The 16,029-nt window shown below is 53.0% G+C and overlaps 1 protein-coding gene across 6 annotated transcripts in view; it reads left to right on the plus strand.

Moving 5' to 3' along the window:
• The window catches only part of PDZD2 (PDZ domain containing 2), a 411,092-nt gene that overhangs the window by 243,013 nt on the left and 152,050 nt on the right, over window positions 1–16,029 (plus strand). The gene's annotated exons all lie outside the window — the stretch shown is intronic.

Raw genomic sequence — 16,029 nt, forward strand, 5'->3', positions numbered from 1 at the left:
CTGCTGTGTGTCTCTGTCTTCCCGAGCTTTACTCGGGTCGCCAAGAGGCAAGAGTAGGCGATCGTGCGGATCTCGGAAGCTGACCGAGTCTGCCCACTGCCCCTCTCGGCCCCAGCTTGAACGTTTCTCTCTGACTCCTTTGATGGCCAGATAAGTGACAGCTCGAGTCTGGGGCCCTCCCTCCCTCGACCCACCTCTCTCTCTCTCCTCCCTAACCACAGACAATCATTCGGCGTTTAACATTCAAGCCCGTGTCACACTGGCAGCTCAGGCAGCGCCAACCTGGTTTCAGAACAGAGCGCTTTGAAGTCCGCCCCGCAGAATCTGGGATCTGGGCTCGACCTTGGCTGTATTTTCATCTTTTGGAGCCGGTGCGGTACTTGCTCCTGGTTGGCATTCGGAAGAAAGGGGGGCTGGGTGCCTGACAGCTGCGGGACCCACCTGGACGGGGCTCCGGAGGGGACGCTTGGATGCGCTGATGTTCTCTGGGTGAGGGCTGCTCGGCATCTGCTCTGCTTCTCAGTTGGGAAGCGCGAGTGCCCGGGGCGTCCTGGGGCAGGGGGCTGGACATGGTGACCGTGGCAGGTCCTCACTCAGAAGTGGAAGGAACAGGGAAGGGACGGCTGCGGTTGGGTGCAGCCACCTGTGTGAGATAAGTTATAGAAAGCCCGACCACGTCTCTTAGACTTCGACCTGAGTCTTGGGGCATCCTGACTGCTGGGGCTTGTGAATATGCACACGGGCTGGGGCCAGGGGTGGGGGAGGGGGTGGGGGGTCATTTGTAGCCTATGCTTCTGTGGGAGTCAGGCGGGTTTGACATGGATTTCCACCCCAGTGCAGTGGAAGGAGTGCTGTGGCCTTGAGCCGGCAAGAGGCAGGGGGAAGTGTGTGCACTGAGCGTGTCAGAGCGCCAGAACTAGGTCAGCTGGGTTCCAGCCCCGTAGTACACCAGCCTGGGTACTCCTGCATGGGAGCTTTTAATAATGGAGCCAGAGGGGGGAGGGGGATGGGCTACATTCGGCGATGCTCAGGGGTGCTCCTGACTCTGTGCTTAGGGGACTCTCTGCGGGGCCAGGGATGGAATTAGGATGAGCCACGGGCAAAGCTCGCACCCCGAAACTGTGTCCTGTCTCTCCGGCATGGACTCGCATGTTTGAGAAAGCTGCGCTGGCCGCAGAACTGTGTCGAGGGAAGAGCAGGGGACGGCTTCGCTCCCTGCAGACCCGCTGCGTGTCCTCGGGCCCAGGTGGCTGCGCCTGTGCCTTTGTACGTTGGGCCTGGAGGGAGGGCTGGGAGAGGACTGGGCTCCGTCCGGGCAAGCCTGTCCCTTATCACTGGGTGCTTTGCTTCCTCCGCCTCCCAAGCTGCAGCTTTATTTTTTTAAATGGGAACAGGGGTTCCATCTCCCTCCCTCTCCAGCACCCCCCCCCCCACACACACACACAACTTTTTTGGTCCGCTTCCCCCCGTTGGGTGGGTCTCCTTCAGTATCCAAGCTGCTCCCTGGCCTGTGCCAGGCGCTATTTACAGGGAATGAGGCTAGGTTGGGAGACAGGCTTCCTTCCCAGAATATGTTTTCTTGGCTATCAGAGGTCAGCAAAGCGAGGCCCTTGGGCCATGCCAGGGCTTGGACGCAAAGAATGTGCACTGCATTTTATTTCTGGGGTAGAGCACTGCCCGTGGAATGATTAGGGAACCATGAGGTGCCAGGGATCAAACCTGGGGCGGTCTCCTGAAGGCCCTGCGTCTCCAGCCCTTCCAGCACTCTCCCAGCTTTGTGTTCCAGAAAGTTCAAGAGAGAATATGGACAGGGGCTGAAGCAATAGCACAGCAGGAAGGGCGTTTGCCTTGCACGTGGCCAACCCGGGTTCGATTCCCAGCATCCTGTATGGTCTCCTGAGCACCGCCAGGAGTAATTCCTGAGTGCAGAGCCAGGAGTAACCCCTGTGCATCGCTGGTGTGACCCAAAAAGCAAAAAAAAAAAAAGAGAGAGAGAGAGAGAGAGAGAGAGAATATGGACAGAGGCTGACTGACATGGCCGGTGAGACCTCAGCTACAACCTGATCCCTTTCGAGAAAACATTTGCCAACCCCTGACTTTAAAGTCATCACCCATTCGTTTTCAAACTTTAAAATGTCCCTCCTTCCCCTGCCGTTATTCCTGTTGCGGTTTCCGGGACTCGTGCACCTGGTGGTCTTCCAGACATCCCCCGTACTTGTGACTCCAGGAATCCCAAGTGGCAGGGGCCCTGGGATGGCATTTGTCATGTTGAGCAGTGCTGGGGCTTGAACTCAAGGCCTCAGATCTGCAAGGCAGGTGCTGCACCCCAGAACACCCCCCCCACCCTGTCCCACCCCCACCCCAGACCGCTGGATTTCAGTACCTTCACGAGTACTGTGATCCAGGGGCTGACATCACAGGTCCTTGCCAGCTCCTGAAAGGGGTCCTCATTTCGTAAACCGCTTTCTCCTGTGCTAAATGTTAGGCTGTGCTAAATGTTAGGTCTCTGTGTTAGGCTGACGGTCTTCAACAGAGCAGATTCCAGACGTTGGAGCTTTCTGGCCCGTCTCCTCTAAGCATGGGCGGGCAAATTAGGCAAGGGTTCGAGATTGTTGCCCTCTGCCCTCATTGGTGAACCAGCCAGGAACTTTCCCACCTGTTGACTGTGACACCTGCCAAAAGATATTGATTTGGGGGTAGGAGTAAAGTTGGGGAGTGGGGGGGGTGGAGGGGCCCAAATGCACTCAGCTTCCTGCTTTCTCCTCCGTCCACTGATTGCCCAGACTTCTACAATCGTGGCTGTAGGGCTTGCCGCTTGGAGGGGAGGGGAAACGCTTCCTGTGAAGATAAAGCCATGAGAGAACTTTGCATTTAGTGTTCTTGCCTTTGCTACAGTGTTTCTTTGTGGCTCCCTGAGGAAGCTGCTACAAGCTTGCCACCCATGGCCCTGAGCGAGGGACCCTGGGAGGGGGGAGGAGGGCCTCTCCCCTGCCCCCGACAGTATCGCTCCGTTGTCGCCGCTTCTGTCCTGCTGGAGGGACCAGCCTGAATCTCCTAGAGGCGTGCCCTGTCCACAGCAGAGCCCCGGGAAGGTTCTCTCGGGGAGATGTAGTTTAAGAAGGAGAGTGAGGTGGTAGTTGTCACCCCGGTGGTCTTCCACGCCCTTTCTTTGCCCACTTTGTGTGTGGGAACGGGGGCCCTGTGGGGACGGAGGGGGGAGCCGGTGGGGCGTGCCAGGCGCCCGGAAGCTGGGGAGGGAGAGATGGAGGGAGAGAGGGAGGGAGGGAGGGAGGGAAGGTGCACTGGAGTCACCCCACGGGGGTCTCCTGCTGGGAAAGTGGGGTGGCAGCCACCGTGCAGTCAGAGCTGGCGAGGGTGGGCCCTTTCATCTCCCAGGGCAGCCCGGCAGCACCTTGGTCTGTATTTAGAAAGGAGGTTGGCGCTGGATTTAGAGCTTAAGTAACCTGCTATTCCTGTATGCACCGGCGCTGGAGACAGTCACAGGCCCGATTTGCGCAACTGTTCAAACTCAGCTGCGAGCCAGCTGGGCCCCCGGCCTGGCCGTGCCATGCCGGGGTGGGGGGTGAGGGACCTCGAGGGGCACCGCTTAAGCTGCCCCTGGGATGGAGGGGTGTCATGTGCTCAGGCCCGGTGAGGGGGCTGGGGGCAGCCTCGGGTCCCCAGAGAGCCAGGCGAGGGCGTGAGATGTCCCATGCGTATCTCGGGACTCAGCGCTGCCTCATGCCACGGGCAGCAAGAGGAACGTCTCCCCTCGGAGCCACGCGGTCTCTGAGCGCTTCTTCTCCCAGAGGCAGCCTGACACAGCCTCGGGTGCGCCAAGGCCTCAGCCACCAGCAATTCTCAATAGCCGAGTCGCTCAGCAGCAGCGGGGGTGGAGGGTCCAGCATCTCACTCAGGGCCCGGGTGTCTGGTAAAAGGGAGGTTTGCAGGGGAGGTCAAGGCACTGGCCTTGCACGCAGCCAAGCCAGGTTCAGTGCCCGGCACCATCCACGGGCCCCCGGGCACCGCCAGCAGTGATCCCTGAGTACAAGCCCTGAGAACCCCCTGGATGTGGCCCCCAAACAAACACAGAAGCAGTCTCTGTCTCAGTGACTCTGCTCAGGGGACGAAGCCATGGCCGCCAGCGTACCCTGTAAGGGCTGGTGCATAGGTCACCGCTGTTACGCACGTTCCCCTGCCCCATTGCCCCACGATCTGGACTTTGAAGGAAAACTGCAGAATTCTTGGCTCCCCCTCCTCCCTCTCCGCCCCCACACAAGAAAAGGGCCTTCGGTGAGGGATCTGATTCCTCCTCCAAATCAGGACCCCAGTGCCAGTGCCCAGTCCAGGGATGGAAGGGCAGGAGGGGCATGGTGCTATCATCTTCATTTGGGATTTTGTTTTGTCGGGGGCCACACCTGGCCATGCTCAGGGCTTACTCCCGGCTCTGCACTCAGGAGTCACTCACTCCTGGCAGTGTTCAGGGGACCATTTGGGATGCCGAGGATCAGAGCTAAGCCATCTGCGTACAAACAATGGCCTACCTGCTATGCTGTCTCTCTGGTGACCTTCATTTGAAAGCCCAGGATCTTGGGATTCTTCAGGGATTAATTTTTATAATTAATTAATTAATTTTTAAGTTAATTTTCAATTAGCAGAGCAAGTAGGGCATTTGCCTTGCACGCGGCCGACCCGGGTTTGATTCCTTCGTCCCTCAAGCTACTGAGAGTATCCTACCCTCAGGGCAGAGCCTGGCAAGCTACCTGTGGAGTATCCAATATGCTAAAAGACAATAACAAGTCTCACAATGGAGATGTTACTGGTGCCCGCTCGAGCAAATCGATGAACAACTGCATGACAGTGATACAGTGACAGTGTTAACAGTGATTTCAATTCATTAATTTTTTCCTTTCTTGCCCCCTTTCACCTTTTTTTGCTGTTGCCCTAGCGGCAACACTTGCCTGGGGTGCTCGCTGGAGATGTGGCTCCAGGGTCCCAACATCGGTGCTACCACTTGGCACGTGGGGCGGTGCCAGGGATGCAACTCTGGGCCCCACACCTGTGAGGCAGGAGGCCCCGCCTGGTGGCACTGTTCTTGAGGAGATCGCAGCCACCTTCTGCCTTCTGCCTTCTGCTGCTGTCCCTGCCCCTTGGACCCTTGGACGAGCACCTTCCTTTTCTCTCCCACGGCCCGGCTCCGGCAGCAAGGAGAGAGCGTTGCCTACCCAGGGACTCCATCTTTCGCTTGCCAGCTTCCAACCTTGGCGCCTTCCGCTTGCGACACGGGCTTACTTACGTTCCCAGCCGGCTGCCCGTGGGGCTGATGGTTGGCGGGAAGCTGCTGGCTTTGGAAAACATCTCAGGTATTTTTATTGAAACAGCCGTAAGGACCGTTGGGGCAGGGGCGCGATCCAGACCTGCAGGGAGGCAGAGACAGGAAATGCCCTCGGAGGGCGCAGGCAAGGAGGCCCGGGCTGCAGTTGCCATCTGTCAAACGGCCGCCTTGGCACGATCCTCCCCGCAGGCTCGGACTTGCTGGACGTGTGTTTCTCAAGTGAGTCAAAGAAGGATAACGAGGAAGGCGGCGAAGCCGGGGCTTGTCCCTGGGACAGCTGTGTGTGTGTGTGTGTGTGTGTGTGTGTTCCGTGGCACGACCCAGTAGTGGAATATTCTGCTGTGCTCACAGCATGGGGCCATTGGCCGTTCTGTCCCTAACTCATCAGGCCTTCCTCGGGAGGTTTTTTACGGGAACAAACATTTAATGCTTCCTCCTAAAAGTGTACGAAGGCGATGGTGATTGTTTCCGGCTCTTGGCTGAGGAAATCCTTCCGAGTCATCTCTGAAGTCTGTGTGGCTGAGTCACACATGTGGCCCTGGGAATCTGTGCACGGGAGAGAATCCACTGTGAGTCTAATTCTTTTTTTCAGGGGTGGGTGTTGGGGCCACACACAGTGATATTCAGGGGTTACTCCTGGCTCTGTGCTCGGGGGACCATCGGGGATGCTAGGAATTGAACCTGGGTTGGCAGCGTGCAAGGCAAGTACCCTACCTGCTGGATTGTCGCTCTAGTGACAAAGTGGGTCAACTCTTTTTTAGTATGGGTTCTCCATCTGTTTTAGCAGTCACCCGCTGGTTAACCCTGAAACCTAAGCCCTTGGGGCCAGAGCAACAGTACAGCAGCAAGGGCGTTTGCCTTGCACCCGGAAAACTGGGGTTGATCCTTGGAGTCTCATATGGTGTCTCAAGACTGCCGAGAGTGATCCCTAAGTGCAGAACCAGGAATAACCATTGGGTGTTCCCCTCAAAAAAAAAAAAAATCCCTAAGCCCTGTCAGGGCTGAGTCACACTTGTCACACTTCATAGTCCTTTTTCTAGGTCACATGGCAGTGAAGCTTCACTTCCCATTGCTGTTGTTAGCGCCGAGCTGGGCCTTCATCCCAGGACTGCACACAGGCAGGTTGCTGTGCCGCTGTCCTCGGCCCCGACCCCCAAACTGAGCCCACAACCTCCTATTCACTTATTTAACCTTTGTGGGGGTCACACTCGGCTATGCTTTCAGCTCAGAGGTTGATTCCAGCAATGCTGAGGGGAGCCCCAAGGTGCCAGGAGGGGTCAAACCAGGGTCTGCCCATGCAAGGTGGGCGAGCCTTGACCCCTGTACTCTGACCCCATGTTGGAGCAAGGGGATGTACTGTTTTTTTTTTTTTTCATTCTTTTTGTACCACTATAACTTAACAGGAAACGTCCGTGAGTCTTCCTCTGCCTGCAACCTGTTTGCTCTCTTACTGACCCTGTCTTAGATTGCCAGCCCCCGGGTCAGGCGGGTTAGAGAAGGTTCACGGGATGTTCAAGATGTGTAAGTTAAGAATCTTTTCCAGGTGAGCAGGCCTCGGTAAGGAGGTGCTCAGGAGGGGCTGGAGCGATAGCACAGCAGGTAGGGCGTTTGCCTTGCATGCAGCCGACCTGGGTTCCATCCCCAGCATCCCATATGGTCCCCTGAGCACCGCCAGGGGTAATTCCTGTGCATCGCCAGGAGTGACTCAAAAAGAAAAAAAAATAAATAAAAAATAAAGGGTTCTTGTTTTTTTTTAAAAAAGGAGGTGCTCAGGATGGCTGCCTGCAGGTGCTTGGCGCTGGGCGTGCCCCCTGGCACCTCATGCCCACCTGTCCTCAGCACTGCTTGGTATAGACAAGAGGTCTCTGGGTGTGGGCCCCCATGACAGTTTTTATTTTATTTGGGTGGTTTTTGGGGGGAGGGGAGCAGAAGAGAGGCACACAACTAGGGGTGCTTAGGGCTTACTCCTGGCTCTGTGCTCAGGGATCCCTGCCGGCAGGCTCAGAAGCAGATTGAGGTACCATGGACTGAAACATGGAAGGACATGGCACTATCTCTTCATCCCCTTCTCACAAAACCTTTTTGTTTGTTTGTTTTGGGGGCTGCACTTAGAGATGCTCAGGGTTTACTCCTGGCTCCACGGTCAGGGGACCAAATGGGATTGAACTCAGGTCAGCTGTGTGCAGGGCAAATGCCCTACCACCCTACTCTCACTCTGACCCACAAAAACTTTTTTCTTTCTTTATTTTATTATTATTATTATTTGCTTTTTGAGTCATACCTGCGATGCGCAGGGGTTACTCCTGACTTGTATACTCAGGAATTACTCCTGGTGGTGCTCGGGGGACCATATGGGATGCTGGGAATCGAACCTGGGTTGGCCGCATGCAAGGCAAACACCCTACCCGCCGTGCTATCGCTCCAGTCTCGCAAAAACTTTTTTTAAAAATAGAAAAGCAATGAACCATAGAGATGGGGGCCAAGGCTGTCTTGCATGTGGCTGATATCATGTATGGTCCCCCGAGTCCAGCCAGGAGTCATCCCTGAGCACAGAGCCAGGAGTAAGCTCTGAGGACAGCCGAGTGTGCGCCAAACCCCTTCCCTTCTAACTCCCCACACACACTACACACACACACACACACACACACACACACACACACACACACACACACCCCAAAACCCAGATTCAAAGGGGGAAGTGAAGAAAAGAATCAGGTCCATCAATGCCTACTAATCCAGTTGAAAAAAAAAGTATTCTTTTATTCTTTTTTTTTTTGCTTTTGGGGTCACACTGGCAATGCACAGGGGTTACTCCTGGCTCTTCACTCAGGAATTACTCCTGGTGGTGCTCAGGGGACCATATGGGATGCTGGGATTTGAACCTGGGTCGGCCGCGTATAAGGCAAACTCCCTACCCGCTATGCTATCGCTCCGCTCATTGCTAGGTGTGACCCAAAAAGCAAATGAACAAACAAACAAAAAAAAGCAAAGCTAAATTGTTTGTGTGTGCATGTCTGCGTGTGTATTCTTACATGTGTTTCCATGTGTACATGTGCACACGTATGCACGTGCTTATGAAGAAGTAGGGTTGTGAGTTGAAATCCACTCATGACCCTCCATCAGGCCGGGCTGCTGGGAAGGAGATACCTTTCTCTACAACCCTGAAGTTTGCAGGTCTGTGTGTCTCTTTGTCCATCTGCGTGTCCCACATGCTCAAGGGACTTCCTGAGGCTTTTTTGGGGAACTTCAAACCCAGTGGCAGCGCAGCTGAGGCCAACGTGTTGGTAGTTTTGCCGTCATGGCTCTTGGTTGGGGGCGAGGGCAACATCCCCTGCTGAGCCTTGGGTGGGCCTGTTTAAAACTCAGAGACAAATTGGTTTGGGCTTCTCCTGAAAGCGGATCTAACTGAGAAGTGCAGAGTTGCGACGGCTGTGGGAAGCGTTCCTTATTCTTGGCAAGAAAAATGGCCCCTAAAAGGAGCTTACGTGCGCTCTTGGTGTCAGGGCCCCGTTTCAGAACGCATTTCCATTCTGTCAAGCCCACATTTGCATGGGGGTCCCTCTCCAGCGGGACGAGGCGGCTTCCGATGCAACGGGGATCGTTTTCATGAGTCTGGGCAGTTGTGTTCAGAACCGTCTGGCACAGCTGCTTGGGAACTCTGAGACCCCACCGAAGGGGATTGATCCAAGCTCTCGGCCGCTTTGAAGCGCTTCTTTCTGTGCCAGGGACCCGTGTGGCGGGCGCTGACGAAGCCAGGCAGGCTGAGGCTGGACCTGTCAGAGCAACAAGTGGCTGACCAACTGCCTCTGCCCTGCCAGGACCTCACGGGGCCCCTGAGGACCAGAACGGGTGGTCAGAGCACCTGGCATACTAACGTGTGGTCCCCAAGTTCCAATCATCCTGGGGTCCTGCACACGTCGAGCACGTTCTGTGCAGCCCCGCAGCCGGAACTGCACCAACCGATCATGTCGGAGATTTCCAGCCACAGGGCAGCTAAGTTGGTGCAAGCTCCCCAAACTAGCGGGGAGGGCAGAAGTCAAAAAAGATGACGCGGACGGGTCAGGTGTTTAGTCTCACACGCACACAGCCAAGAGTGACCCCGAGCATAGGACTAGGAGAGCCCCTGAACAATGCCAGGTATGTTTTCCCCCACCCAAAAAAGTTGGGGTGCAGGCCCTGGCAAACACCAGAGCTAAAGAGAACTAAAGGGTGGGCCCCGGAACAAGGAAGTTATTGAGCGCTGGTGAGCACTCCTGTGAGCGTCACACATGTACCTGGGTGGGTTTCATTTCCCGAGTGATCAGAGTGCTCACCCAGTGAGTATGTCCAAGTACCGCAACTGGGGGAACCTCAGGGGCCAGCGCTGTGAGCATTCCCCCCCCCCACACACACAGTGAGCCCCCCTCCACCCGAGCACCATGACCAGGAGGGGGCAGCCCCGAACGTCAGCAGTGAAGGGAAGGGCGAGGAAGGGCGAGGATATGGCTCAAGGCACCACCCAAAATGATGATGATGATAATAATAATATTGAGTTCACAGATCCTATGAATAGGGAGATGTTCCCCAGAGTCTGGGGAGGAGAAAAACAAAGGAGGAAAGAAATCAAGGGGGGCAAGAAGAGATGGACAGTCATCAACAGGGCAGGGGCAGGAGTCCGGGGAATCCAAGAGCACCGGTGTGTAAAGGAGTGTTTTAACTAGACATCCGAACCACCATCAGCAGCAGTGAAAACAGACGTGCAGACGCCAACAACCCAACTTACAAATGTGCCTGTCAAGGAGGCAGGCTGGGGACGGGGTGGCTGGGAGGGAACCCGGGAACCCGGTGGCGGGAAGAAGACACTGGTGGTGGGATTGTGCTGGAACACGGTATGTCTAACACCCAACTATGAGTTTCTTTGTGAAATATAAGGCTTTCATAGAAATTTAAAAAATAAAATAGCATGAACAGCAGAAGGCAGCAATGTTTTTAAAATAGTGAGATATTGTTTGGGGGGAAAGAGTCGCCAACAGCCTGGGACACAGTCTGGAACACGCGGAGCCTCTCACAGGGTCCCCCAACACCATCTCCGGGTACCCTTAGTTTTATAAACTGGGGTGCAGAGAAGCTGAAAGGGAAAGGACTCAAATATTTGCCACTAACTTAAGCCCGAACGTTCCTCTTCTTTCAGCGATGGTGGGAGACCTGCGGGCCTCCACCTTGTTATGCCTGGGGAGGTAAACCTCTGATGGAGACGGGAGAGTTTAGGGACGCCCCGCTGTGAGCTGCACGGGCCACTTTTCTGTAAGCAGATGACAAAAACCGATAGTATCGATAAATATGGACTGTGAACATCTTTTCTCTTGTGATTTTCTTTTTGTTTTATTTGTGTGTGTGTGTGCATGTATTGGGGGGGCCACACTTGGGCAGTGCTCAGAGGTTTGCTCGTGGCTCTGTGCTCACGGATCACCCCTGACGGAGGCTGGGGGAACCATATGTGTTGCCGAGGATTGAATGCAGATTGGACATGTGCAAGGCAAGTGCCTTACCTGCTGTATGATCATTCTAGCCCTATTATCACTGTCACTGTCATCCCGTTGCTCAACGATTTGTTTGAGCGGGCACCAGTCACATCTCTCATTGAGAGATTTATTGTTACTGTTTTTGGCATATCCAGTACGCACGGGTAACTTGCCAGGCTCTGCCGTGCGGGCTCCATACTCTCGGTAGCTTGCTGGGCTCTCCGAGAGAGGCGGAGGAATCGAACACGGGTTGGCCACGTGAATGATTTTCTTAACTTTTTTTTTTTCACTATCCTGCTTTGCTGTAATACTATGCATGTAATATGCATGTATATCATAGCATCAGTTCATATAACATAAATTAGGTGTTAACCAATTATTTACTTTGCTGCTAAGGCTGTGGTCAACAGCAGACTATTCTGTAATAGTCAAGGGTTTTGGGGGGAGGAAATCAAATTTACAGGAAAGGGTCAGCACCCCTGACCCCACCTTGTTCCAAGGTCAGCTCTCTGTCCCAGCTGACAAAGATACACATTAGATACACATTAGAGGTCATCATTGGAATTAACAGTCCCCTTAACTACATTGAGGATAGGTCAGTAAATAAAGTTGTTGCTAGATCTTACTGTCTTAATATAGCAGTGCATAGGCTATAGTGCAATGTGTATGGTTCTAAACATTTGAAAGTTGTAGAATTTTTAAATGTTTAGAATTTTGTATTTCAACGTAATTTATTTCCTTTGTAATCCCATATTTTAAAAACTTTATTAAATTTTATTAATATTTTTTAAAGATTTTGAGGCTATCAGAGAGCCAGAAAGGCCTGTAGTTCAAGATGATAGCAACAGAGAGAGAAGAAAAACTGAGGGGAAGAAAGAGGAGGGGAAGGAAGGAAGGAAGGAAGGAAGGAAGGAAGGAAGGAAGGAAGGAAGGAAGGAAGGAAGGAAGGAAGGAAGGAAGGAAGGAAGGAAGGAAGGAAGGAAGGAAGGAAGGAAGGAAGGAAGGAGAAAAAGTTGTCTTAGAGGTTACCATTTGATTTATTTAGGGCTTATTTTTCCAGGAGAAAATATGAACCCTGGACAGTCTGGTATATTCTAGCCTTTGAGTATCCTAGAGCTCTTGGTAAAATGCAGGTTCCCATATCATAGATCTTTGAAAGGTCAGGGATTTCTGTAGTTTAAGTTCAGAGTAGCCATGCCGTACCTCACAGCAATCCCAGCAAAGCCCCGGCTCCTCCAAACTCACATCCAGTTATCTGCATTTACCTGGGTGGCCAAAGCTGGAGAGACAGAACAGGGGGAAAGGCGCTTCCCTTGGATGCAGCCAGCCCGGGTTTGACCCTGGACACCACATCTAGCCCCTTGAGCCCCCTAATGCAGGTTAAACCTAAAGCAGATTCCCTAAGCGGAACCAGAAGTCACTCCTGAGAACAGAGTCGGGGTAAGCCCTGAGAGCCACTGGATCTGGCCCCCTCCCCACCCCCAAATTAAGACTCTGGTGGGAGAGTCAGAGCTTAGCAGCTGTGGGAAGAGCTTCCAGCATGTGATGGGGGAGGGGAAGTGGGCGGGTCTCCAGACAGCCTCACCTGCTCCAGGCTGTCTGAGGGGCTCTGGGATCATGCCCTATGGGTGTGGGGTGACATTGAGGATCAAACTTGAGGCTATACCCCTGAGTTCTCACTGGGCCCCCGGAGATGAGGAAGCCTGAGGATGCCATGCAGGGCTGTGGGCCAGGGGTGGGCCTCAGGTTCTGGGGTGTCACAGGTGTCACAGGAGGGCAATCATCAGTTGCCCATCGTTAAGGGGGACTGGAACAAATGTACCCAGACATTGTTCCTCCCACCCCACCCCCAAGTTCTAGCACTCAAATGCAAGTGATGGTCAGCCACTCTGTTCCTTTGGTAGCGGACAGATTGAACCTCTGAGGCCACACCTCCTCATTAGACCACTTGGCTCTTCAGTGCCTCAACTTACCCATCTGTAAAATGCAGGTGATTTTTGTAAGGTTTGCACAGACCAAATGGCGACCGGCTGATAAGATAACAGAGTACCAGAATCAAAGATCACCCTGCCCCCCAGTGCGGAGGACAGGACTTACGACCCACCAGTGACAGGACGCCACCAGGCCACTCCCATGCTTGCTCACATCCATCCCCTCCAGATAAGAGAAGGCCAGACCGAGTGCCTGGCTCCCACCAGTCCACAGCTAAGAGCCCCCTTATTCTTTCCCGGGGCACCACCTTGCCCTAACCTCCACAGAGGTCCCTGGGGTCCCGCTGGGGAGTGCACCCCAATAAATGCCTCCTTTCTTCACTCTAACTAGTCTCTGCCCCTCTGTCTGCCCCTGGTGAGGTCTCCAACCGATCAATTCTACCCTCAGTACACCCTCCCTTTCGGAGCCATAAAAGCAAAGGATAGAGCTCTGGTTTCCCATGCTCGGAGCTTTGGGTTTCCTTCCTGGCACCTCCCAAAATAATTAAAGACATGGAAATGCAATCGTGTAGAGAACAGCTTCAAGGAGGAAAAGAATTACCAAGCATGATATCATCATGACGGTGGATTCATGCTAACCAAAATGATTATATTGCCCCCCCCCCCCCCGCCCCACAAGGAGTTCACTTTCTCCTGAGTTAGCCCCGTTTAGACTCACTGTGAGAGAAGAGCTATTTATTTTCTGACAGCCCCATGCAGGACTTCCCTGGGGTGGGGAAATCAAGATTCCCATAGAAACACCTCCCTTGCAGATTTCCCAATGAAAGTGGCTCTAATAGCCCATTAGCAAATCATTTCTCACCCTCTGCTCTTTGTGGACCCTTTCCAGCTCTGCTCCAAAGCCAGGGATTGTTTGGGGGAGCGAGTTGATGCATGCCAGTCTTGGGAAGTTTTCTTTGTCGGCTCCAAGGCCAGAGCTGTCTTTCCTGCCACTCCAGCTGCTCTGGCTAGTAAAAATGTTCTGGGAATGGCACGGTTTTCCTGCTTGGGTTCCAGACCAGAATGAACCAGGCAAGGGCTTAATATCTGTTTGGGAAAAAAGAGAAAGGCTGCAACTGTTCCAACAGAGCCCTGTCCCTGCAAGAGATCAAGCGATGACTTTCTCTCCCCCCAAATGAATCCCACATGAGAAGGAGAAAATCACCATGCACGGCAATGAGCCTGCATGAGATTCCACACTACCTGTGCTTCTGTAGAGCTGCTTAAAGAAAACCTAGAGACTTGGGGAGACAAGGTGCAAAGATGGTGACAAAGGAAATAAAATAAGAAGGCATGTCAAGGATGGAAGATGCAAATTCATGACAGGACCTTGAAGGTGCTTTTTTTGCAAGACCCTCCCAGCTCCCGGGATCTTTGTAGGATCCCCTGAGCAGTCTGAGGTCGGGCGACCTGGCAGGAGCTCATGCAAAGGGTCTTCTCAAATCCGTGAGCAGGACGTGCGTGGGCAGAGGAAATGGGAGCCCCCAGGGGTGGGGTGGGGGCTGGGGTTTGTGGAGAAGCCTCGTGCCAGCCAGACAGGGAGATGAGGTGGATGTCGTAGGTATGTGGAGATGGATCAGATCGGTCTGCAAAGGAGAATGAAAAGAACTGACAGTAAGTTGTGTCAAATGGTTCAAGTCATTTGCATTTGCTTAGAAGCTCAAATACCAGACGGCACAGGGTGTGCATTGGGATGGCGTGGAAAACCTTCCAGGAAAGGAAGAAAAATGCCACTTGGCTTCTGCCTCCACTTCACCGGGCTCTGAGTGAGTTATTTCAGAATCTTGGGAGCAAGTAAAAACAGGTAAAAGGCAGGGAGCCTGATGTTTTGACCGGGGAGGGAGGGCTTGGGGGGTCTTGGGGGGAGGGGCTCAGGACTTATTCCTGACTGTTCAGGGATCACTGCTGGCAGTACTTGAGGGGACCAGGTACCCTGCCCGGGATGGAACCTGATCTAGCTGCGTGCAAGGCAAGGACCTTCATCTCTGTGGTCCCTTGTGGTTTTTTTATTTTACTTCTCCAGATGCAACAGTATCGGGAACCATGTAATGTTTTGTGTGGGGCTACATCCGGCAGTGCTTGAGGGGCCATGAAGCTCCTGGAATCAAACCCAGACCTCCTGTGTGCAGAACATATACTCTAGCCCTCAGAGGTGTTTTCCCCATCATTGCGCACTGTCACTGTAGCACTGTCCTCCTGTTGTTCATCGATTTGCTCGAGCGGGCACCAGTAACGGCTCCGTCGTGAGACTTGTTACTGTTTTTAGCATATCCAATCCGCCCCGGGTAGCTTGCCAGGCTCTGCCGTGTAACAAAGTACATAACAGTCACAGTTAACATTTCTTGAGGGAAGCCACACGCTGTGTTCAGGAGCTACTCCTGGATCTGTGCTCAGCAGTGCTGGGGGACCGTATGTAGTGCTAGGATTTGAACAAGTGTCATGGCTGCAGTCACATGCTAGGCAAGCGCCTTTATACTTCATAGATTAACATTTTTAGTTTTTTCTTAGTTTTTCAACTTCTACTTTTTTTTTGCTTTTTGGGTCACACCCGGCGATGCACAGGGGTTACTCCTGGCTCTGCACTCAGGAATTATTCCTAGCGGTGCTCAGGGGACCATATGGGATGCTGGGATTTGAACCCGGGTCTGCCGCGTGCAAGGCAAATGCCCTACCCGCTGTGCTATCACTCCAGCCCCTCAACTTCTACATTTTAAGGAAATAAGAATCCATATAAATTACATAAATTGTGTGCACCCTAAACACTATACAAGGACTAATTAAACACCATATTACATATAGAAAATATGATGCTATATGATATCACTGAAAATTACAGACAGGAAAAGTACACTGATAGGAAAGTTGCTACTAATAACGTACCACTGAGTTTTAAAAGCATATGAAACCAGATGCATAGCATTTTGAATGAAATTCTAGGTGCATGTTTATACATAGGCATATGTATAAAAGTTATATTCATCAAATTGCTCAAAGAATGTATTGCATCCAGGTGATGAATTATGTGGACGCATTCTTTGTTCCCTGTACTTTTCTGCATTTGGAGGGAGGGTTTAAGAGCGCATGCCCAACAGTACTGGGGAGCCATATAGCGCTGGGGATTGAACCCAGGGTGTTTGAAAGCAAAGCATGCACTCTGGCCCTTTTAGCCATGCTCCTGTCCCTGTATGTGCCTTTTCAAGTAAATGTGTCATGAGGAAATAAA

Source organism: Sorex araneus, chromosome 1 (assembly GCF_027595985.1).
Source record: "Sorex araneus isolate mSorAra2 chromosome 1, mSorAra2.pri, whole genome shotgun sequence".
Taxonomy (NCBI): domain Eukaryota; kingdom Metazoa; phylum Chordata; class Mammalia; order Eulipotyphla; family Soricidae; genus Sorex; species Sorex araneus.